Genomic DNA, 9,891 nt, shown 5'->3' on the forward strand with positions numbered 1-9,891 from the left:
TCTGGACCTAACTGTACATACACATATACACATATCCATACACACGCACACAAATTTTTTGTTGTTGCGGGGGACATATGTATTGGGGCTATTGCCCCAAACATTTTAAGACCTTAGCGACACCCCTGGCTGCTAGTGCTGCCACCCAGCGAAGCAGTTCCCTTAAAGCCGTCTGTATCCCCCTCCCCAGGGCACCTGCCATCTTTTGTCTTGCAGGTCCCTGACCCCCCCCCCCCCCCCTGCCATCTGCTTTTCACCTCTACCATAACAGAGCCCCTATCTCCCTCTGCACCACAGCTCCTACAGAGCTTTTGCCACTTTATGCCCCCCTGTCCCATGCAGTGCCCCTTCCACCTTCATACCCTTCCTCCCCTAAGGTCTCTTGCACACGACCGTTGTGCCACTTGGGCCGTTTTGGAGGGCATCCGAGTGGCCCCAGATAGTCTTCACGGACCCATTCACTTTAGCGGGTGAATCGGCTCTGTGAAAAATGGTCCAAGTCTCCGATCCGAGGAAAGATAGAACATGTCCTATCTCTCCTCGGATCACTGACGGGACTCGGACGGTGCACTCGGCCGTGCGCATGAGCCGTTAGAAAGCCCTTTCCACCTTTTGTCTTCCATGTCCTTGCCCTCCCTCACAGATCCCCCACCACATGCTTCTGTCCACTCTCCCTCAAACAGAACCTGTCTCTTTCTGTATTTTCCGTCCTCTCACAAAGCCCCTGCCGCCCTACCTCCCGCAAAAACTAATTCTGCCTTACATCTGACCCACCTGCAAACTTGTGTTTCCTCTTAACCGCTTCGCACCCCCCATAAGTTCTTCGCAGTATGGGGCCCAGGAATTGCTGGTAGCAGACATGATTGGGGCCCAGGAGCTTCAAATTACGCCATTGCACACAACACCACTTTTGGTTGTAGTTATTGGTGGACGTCAGCAAGGACTCCCCAGTGAATAACGATTACGAGGCCCATACAAGTGGCTTTATCACACCAATACAAGTAGTTCTCTGCCATCCTATGGAAAATAGTCGCAGGTGACTTTTACCGCCAGGAGACACAATTATCATCAGTTGTTGCTGTATGCCAAACCCAAACAATGACAGATCATCCCTGGAGCATTAAACCAGTTCTGACTCCACGGCTAGAAGCATTGAGGCGATAATGAGTTAAAAACACCCACAGCAGGGCACATTATGAACTCATACTAAAGAAAGACATATGGATCCGTCATCATCTGCTTGTTGATTGTTTTTAACCAGGAACGGGAAATATTGTTTTCTATGCTGCAAAGTGGAAAAACAACTGACAAAAAACATCAAATAAGTCTAAATTCACATCACGGTTTAGGAATCTGTTGAAACGTCCTGTTTTTTTGTGATGTAGAAGAAAAAAAAACTGAAGTCAAACAGAATGGCGCAACAGGATGCCTAAGGCCACGTTCACATCTGTGTTGGAGGCTCCGTCAGAGGCCCCTGTCGCAGATCCGTCTGAGATTACAGAAACAATAGTGCGGCATGTTGCGCTATTGTTTCTGGTAAAACCACGTAAACCACAACAGAACCCATTAAAGTCACTGGTGGTATCCATGGTGCAACGGATCCGTCACTTCCGGTTTTCTCTTGTTCTGCTCCTGTGACGGAAACCCCCGACACAGTTGTGAACATTACCTGTAGCGTCCTGTTGCCAAGGATTTGCATAAGACAGTCTCCATTGGCTATTTTGTTGAGAAAACGAATCCCGACGAACACCTGACTTTTAACCATGACGGAAGCCTCATGGATCTGTTAGGGCTCTGTTCACATCTGAGTCGGAGGATGTTAGGGCACTCTGTCGCGGTTCCAGTTAAAAAGCAAAGCCTGCTGCGCTATTTCTTCTGGTAAAATAACAGACCCCCTGACGGAAATGCAACTGAACCCATTAAAGTCAATGGGTTCCAATGGGTCGTTCGTGTCCGTGAAGAAATGGCTCCGGCACTCCGTTTTTTTCAATCTTACGTGCCTACGACGAAACAGATGAACAAAGAAAAACTTAGGAGAGATGTCAAAGAAGTCTAACAGGGGGGGGAAAAAAACACACAAACTGACGGCCCCAATACAAAATCAATATATTCCAGCCCTGATGCAAACTCAATATATTCCGGCCCCAGTACAAAAATCTATATATTCCGGCCCCAGTACAAAACCTATATATTCCGGCCCAGTACAAAATCTATATATTCCGGCCCCAGTACAAAATCTATATATTCCGGCCCCAATACAAAATCTATATATTCCGGCCCCAGTCCAAAACCAATATATTCCGGCCCCAATACAAAATCTATATATTCCGGCCCCAATACAAAATCTATATATTCCGGCCCCAGTACAAAATCTATATATTCCGGCCCCAGTACAAAATCTATATATTCCGGCCCCAATACAAAATCTATATATTCCGGCCCCAGTCCAAAACCAATATATTCCGGCCCCAATACAAAATCTATATATTCCGGCCCCAGTCCAAAACCAATATATTCCGGCCCCAATACAAAACCAATATATTCCGGCCCCAATACAAAATCTATATATTCCGGCCCCAATACAAAATCTATATATTCCGGCCCCAATACAAAATCTATATATTCCGGCCCCAGTCCAAAACCAATATATTCCGGCCCCAATACAAAATCTATATATTCCGGCCCCAATACAAAATCTATATATTCCGGCCCCAGTACAAAATCTATATATTCCGGCCCCAGTACAAAATCTATATATTCCGGCCCCAATACAAAATCTATATATTCCGGCCCCAGTCCAAAACCAATATATTCCGGCCCCAATACAAAATCTATATATTCCGGCCCCAATACAAAATCTATATATTCCGGCCCCAGTACAAAATCTATATATTCCGGCCCCAGTACAAAACCAATATATTCCGGCCCCAGTCCAAAACCAATATATTCCGGCCCCAGTCCAAAACCAATATATTCCGGCCCCAATACAAAATCTATATATTCCGGCACCCAATACAAAATCTATATATTCCGGCCCCAGTCCAAAACCAATATATTCCGGCCCCAATACAAAATCTATATATTCCGGCACCCAATACAAAATCTATATATTCCGGCCCCAGTCCAAAACCAATATATTCCGGCCCCAGTCCAAAACCAATATATTCCGGCCCCAATACAAAATCTATATATTCCGGCCCCAATACAAAATCTATATATTCCGGCCCCAATACAAAATCTATATATTCCGGCCCCAATACAAAATCTATATATTCCGGCCCCAATACAAAATCTATATATTCCGGCCCCAATACAAAATCTATATATTCCGGCCATTATTGGATAGAGTAAGGAAAGTACAATTTTATTTCATGCAAAATCCAGTAGACAGTACGTAAAATCATCATGTCTCAGGTGCGCGAGACAATAGCCCCAGTATTAAAATTATCCTATATAACAGTCCTGTAAGAATATTTTTCAGAAACTGGAGATATTATATTGTTAGGGCGTGTAAATGACGTGTAAACGCATAAAATACGCTAGCATTTCTTATTAAGCGCTTTTTAAAATACAGGTGTTTTTGGCACGTTTTGTGCGCGCTATTTGGTGCGCAATTAGGACTCCAATTGACTAAGAACACTTGGCGCATTTTCGCCGCATTTTATGCATCAAAGATTCGACCGGACGCTTTTTTTTTTACACTACACGTTTTTAAAAATACTTGCGTAAAAAAATAAAAACCGCGTTTTCCTATTGATTTAAATGGGAAGCTTATTGAAGCATTTTTTTTGAAGCGTATTTCAGTGCGTAAAATGCACCAAAATACAAGTCAAAAACACGCCGTGTGAACAGGGCCTAATACAGCAGGTGGCATTCTGTAACGGGATAATATCAGTTATACCAGGATGTTAGAATATCTTAACACACAGTGCCATCTGCTGGCAGCATTAAACTATTGCATTCATAATTCTTGTTTTATGCCGTGCCAACTGTACCGTCAAATGTTAAGGGGATTGGTCACTATGACAGAAATTATTTAATGAGGGTTATATAATAGGTTGGTCATCATTAACAATTGTCTCTGTATTTACTTATATTTTACATTTCGGATGTAGTTCTTCCTTATGACATACAAAAACAGTACTGACGTTACTTCTGTCCAACGTTTTCTTCAATTGTTCAATTACATTATATATTAATATGGTTCCTGATGATGAAGGGGTTAATGGTGGTGGTCTAAGGGGGGTTTTTAGGTACTAAGAACCCCAACACACACCCACAAACCATCTGCGCCTCTAAATAGACATAGAGGCAAACAGAGACACACTGTCGGGCTGGAACATCCGAGTGGCAGAGGGTCCTGCGTTTGGCCAAGGCGATGACACAATATTGGGCCCAATTTGGATCTGACTTCGTGGCTAATCACTTGTCACTAGGGTCTATTTCTCATGGGTTGAAAATGAACCTATTAAACCTTATTTCTGACAAGTTCTGCGTGTTCAATAATAACGAAAAAACTTTCAAGGCAATTAAAAGACATGCACGTGTTCTGTATATATGGAAGGCGCAACTTTAGGCCCAGTTCACACTGAGTTTTTAGACGCGGAAACAGTCGGAATCAGCAGCAAAAAAAAAACGTCTGAAACACTCTCCCATTGATTTCAATGGGAGGCAAAGGCGGTTTTAGATGCTCTCTTTCTTCAACGTGGCGCTCAACAGCTGTGGGTGAAAAACGCAGTGAAAATCGTGGCAAGAATTTGCAGGCAGGTCAATATCTACCTCCAAATCCCTGAAGGAATTTGGAGGCAGATTTTTCTGCCTACAAAAAAAAAAAACTCAGTGTGAACAGGCCCTTAAAGAGGATCTGTCCCTAGTTTATTAATTCCCTATCTAACTAATCAAATAGTCGCTATGATGCTGATAACTACAGTGTAATTTGTTTTTTCAGAAACGTTTATTATTTGCAAAGTTCTGAGCATTTTTCTAAATATGCAAATGTGGCTATACTTGCCAAATGGGAGGTTAGGGTTTCTTTTCACTCTGGGCGGTGTCATGTTTTCTGTATGACGCTGTCCGCGGGCGTAACTAGGAAAGACTGGGCCCCATAGCAAACTTTTGACACACCCCCCCCCCAGGTGCCACAAGCAGCCCCCTTATAAATAGTGCCCCCTGTAGAATGTGCCATACAGCCCCCCTGTAGACAGTGCTATATAGCCCCAACCTATAGACAGTCACACCCCATTTGTAGATCGTGCCATACAGCTCTCCTCTAGATATCACCATAAAGCCCCCACTGTATATAGCGCTATACAGCTCCCACTGTATATAGTGCCACACGGCCCCCCTCCCTTGTAAGTGCCCCACAGCCCCCCCCCCCCTTAGTAGATAGTGCAGTGCAGCACAGCCCCCCCCCCCTTAGTAGATAGTGCAGCACAGCCCTCCTTGTGTATAGTGCCACACAGCCCCCCCCCTTGTGTATAGTGCCACATATTGCCCCCCCCTTGTGTATAGTGCCACACATTCCGCCATGTGTATAGTGCCACACAGCCCCCCCCCCCCCGCCCTTGTGTATATTGGCACACAGCTCCCCCTTGTGTATAGTGCCACAAGGCAATGGCGCATCCGAGAAAGTTGTATCAGACAGGGAGATGTCAATCAAACATGGAAAGTTGGGTTTGGAGGCAGGACTTTGTGACTCTTCAAGATAGCAGCACCGCCCCATGACCCTCTAATGAGTAATTAGCATATAGTGTGCGCCGTTTTAAAAGTGGATTTTAAATATTTTGCTGCATCTGAAAAAAACATACAAGGGAAGTTTGGAAATATTGTCAGGTCATGTATTACCGCATGGTGGCGGTTCAAGGGGTTAAAACTACCAGACAGGTTCCTATGAAATATACAATGAATTGAGAACAATTCCTTCTGCCCTGCAATTTTGTTATTATAAATATATCCTATATAATGACAGATCCAGAACCAAGCTCTGACATATATACAGTACCACAACCAAGATCAGTACATAAATACAGCACTAGAATCATGCCCATACATACAGCACCAGAACCAACCTCAGTACATAAATACAGCACTAGAACCAAGCTCAGTACATATATACAATAGCAGAACCAAGCTCAGTACATACATACAGCACCAGAACCAACTCCGTACATAAATACAGCACTAGAACCAAGCTCAGTACATAAAATACAGCACTAGAACCAAGCCCATACATATATACAGCACCAGAACCAACCTCAGTACATAAATACAGCACTAGAACCAAGCTCAGTACATAAATACATCCCCAGAACCAAGCTCGATACATATATACAGCACCAGAATAAAACGCAGTACTTAAATACAGCATTAGAACCAAGCTCCGTACATATATACAACAGCAGAACAAATACAGCTCAATTTAGTGCAACCCCTGCCGTATAAGTTTGTACTAAATTGTTTCCAGCTCCCAGCATGGCCCGAACAAATGTAAAGATATGCTGGGAGATGCTTTTTCACAAAAAAAAAGAATCATACCACCATCATCATCATCTCGCTGCAGATCATACAGTGACTACATTACTGATTAGAGGCAGAATAAACATTTACATTAAGTGACTCACCAGTGACATCTCAGATTCTACTTCTTTTCTTCTCCCTCTGGTCCAGACCTCTATGATGGATTTCTGCCGGCCATGACCCATTTCTGCAGTTTTCCGCTCAGATGTCTTCAGCTTCTCAGTTTTAAAACTTTTCTGCACCTATAAAATTCTCAGCACCTCTAACTATAATAGCGCCATACACTGTGTCCCCGATTATAATAGTACCATGCACTGTGTCCCACACACTGTGCCCCCTGTAGATAGTGCCCCCATAGCCCCCTGTAGATGGTGACCCCCATAGTGCCCTACATAGAAGCCCCTGTAGATAGTGTCCCACATACAGCCCTCTGTAGATCGGACTCCAGAGCTGCAAGGCAATAGTGCTAACCACTGAGCCACCGTGCTGCCCTACATATAGCTTCCCCTATAGTGCTCCACGTATAGCCCACCTCTGTAGTGTCTCACACATATCCCACCCCTGTACAGTGTCCTACATATAGAACCCCTGTAGCTTGTATGTCACAAGTAACCCACCCCTGTATATAGTGTCCCACGTATAGCCCACCCCTATAGAAAGTGCCCTAAAAATATCTCCCCTAGAGATAGTGCTCTAAATTTAGCCCACCCCTGTATATAGTGTCTCACATATAGCTCCCCCTGTATATAGTGCCCCACATATAGACCCCCCTGTATATAGTGTCCCACGTCCCCACATACAGACCCCCCCTGTAGATAGTGGCTCACATCCCCACATATAGACCCCCCCCTGTATATAGTGGCCCACATATAGACCCATGTATAGTGCCCCACATATAGACCCCCCCTGTATATAGTGGCACACATATAGACCCCCCCCTGTAAATAGTGCTCCACATCCTCACCCCCTGTAGATAGTGGCCCACATATAGACCCCCCTGTATACAGTGGACCCAAAAAACAAAAACAACTTTACATACTCACATGATCCCGTTCCCGCGCTATCCGATGGCAATGCAGCTCTGCTCTCTTCTGAGCAGGTCTGCTGGAGCTGAATGACGCGTCGTTCAAAGGCACTAATTGGCAGGGCAGAATGACTTGCCCCATCAATCAGCACCTTTCAAGCACGGAAGCGGCGCGATGACGTCATCACGCCGCTAGCGTCGTTGAAAGGAGCGGATTGGTGGGGCAAGTCATTTTGCCCCGCCAATCAGCGTCATTGTAAGGCGCTGAATGGTCGGGCACGGAACATGCCTGGCCATTCAGCGCTAATGCATGTATTTGTACCTGCGTGCTATAGACACAGGTACAATTACTGCAAGACGGGGTGGCTGTCGCCAGCACCACGGCCCCCTCCGGTGCTAGTGACGCCTACGGGCATAAGAGGGACTGTGTTGCCCGGCTATTCATGTTAGAGGTTCGGCGGCGCGGGCCCCATAGTAGCGGCGCTACCACTGTAGCAGTCTTAACAGCTGCTAGTGCAGCCACCGGGCATATGGGGGGGCGTCGGTTGGCGGCACGGGCCCCCTCAAGCCGCGGTAATTACGGCTGCTACCGCGGTAGTTACGCTATTGACGCTGTCCAATCAGCATACAGCTTCTCCCCCTTCCCTACCCAGCGACACAGTGTGATCATATAGTATACAGCTTCCATTCCCGACTGTGTTCAATCCAGCATTAATAGGACATGGTAGGTGAGGGATTAGAATTATATAATTCTAATTAATATTCTAGATTATTGAATAGTTAGGGCCCATGCATACGACCATAATTTGCATCTGTAATTACGGATAAAATGGAGGACCCATTCATTTCTAATGGCCACCTTTTCATATATTTACAGATGTGCATCCAGGCCGTAGGTATGATCCGCAAAATATAGAAAACGTCCTATTCTTATCCACAATTGCGGCACAGATTCGCCCATAGAAGTCTATGGGCGCTTCACCAACTGCGGACGGCTACGGATTTGCGGACAGTAAAAAACTCTTACGGTCGTGTGCATGAAGCCTTAGGGTATGTTCACACACCCTATTTACGGACGTAATTCAGGCGTTTTAGCCCCGAATTACGTCCGAAAATACGGCTCCAAAGCGGCAACAAACATCTGCAATTCATTTGAATGGGCTTTACGATGTTCAGTGCCGACGGTCATTTTTTTTTTTTTTTTTACGCACCGCTGTCAAATGACGGTGCATAAAAAAAGACGCCCGCGTCAAAGAAGTGCCTGTCACTTCTTGAGACGTAATTGGAGCAGTTTTCCCTTGACTCCATGTAAAAACAGCTTCAATTACGTCCGTAGTGGACGCAGTGACAAGCGCCTGCACATGCCATTACGTCTGAAATTCAGGAGCGGTTTTCTCCTGAAAACAGCTCTGTAATTTCAGCCGTAACGGAGGCTGCCGTGTGAACATACCATTAGAGAGAAGTATATTTACCTTTTAACCAAAGCAAAATTTTGCATTTTTTTTTTTTTTGTATAAAAGGTTATTTTTCCCAATATTAAAGGCAAAAGTAAAATTACTTAAAATTCCAGCTACAAATATTTATCACACATCTACTGTATAGGTAAGAAAATGTGAGATTGGAATAGGTTCCCACCCAATCAGTGAGAAGTGCGGGTCCCCCACTGATCAAGGTTTGTGGCTGCAATAACTCTATAATATGGCATCATTCGGACCTGGTAATTGTTGGACTATCAAATATTCTGGGTTATTGGACAATCACAAAACATTATATAAAATGTTCTTTTTTTTTTTTTTTTTTTTTTTTAACAGAATAGTATAATAATTGGTTCTTTACTAAAAATCCACGGTTTCAGATTTTGTAATATTTAAATTAAAGCGACCCACCGGTTTTCCATAAAAAAAATTGTAACAAAATATGGGGAATGTATAGTTTACGTTTCGGGTCACCTCCTTTTTATCGTCTTTTACCACGGATCCATGGTTTCCTAGCTTCCTTTGCAGTCAACTGAAATGGCCGCCAGCCCCCCAGAGTACCCTATGCAACCCGTGCTTCAGTAGTCACTGCCCCCTGCTCTCGAATGGAGCAGTGCTGATGACGTCAGCACAGGGTTCATCCTATATCTTCCCCTGCTGTTAGAAGCTGCATATCAAGTCACATCTCCACAGATAAGGAAGACAGTGCCACGGACTTAAAGACCAAGCACTCTTATAAAGAAAACTTCATTAATTACATTAATGAAAGTTTATACCGAACTATATTTTTGACAGGGTTCTGTCTGAAGCTGCAGCGGAGGAGCTGCATATAAAGCGTCACAGAAGAAGAAGGGACGTCATAGGGTAGTCTGAGAA

This window comes from Rhinoderma darwinii, chromosome 13, assembly GCF_050947455.1.
Source record: "Rhinoderma darwinii isolate aRhiDar2 chromosome 13, aRhiDar2.hap1, whole genome shotgun sequence".
NCBI lineage: Eukaryota > Metazoa > Chordata > Amphibia > Anura > Rhinodermatidae > Rhinoderma > Rhinoderma darwinii.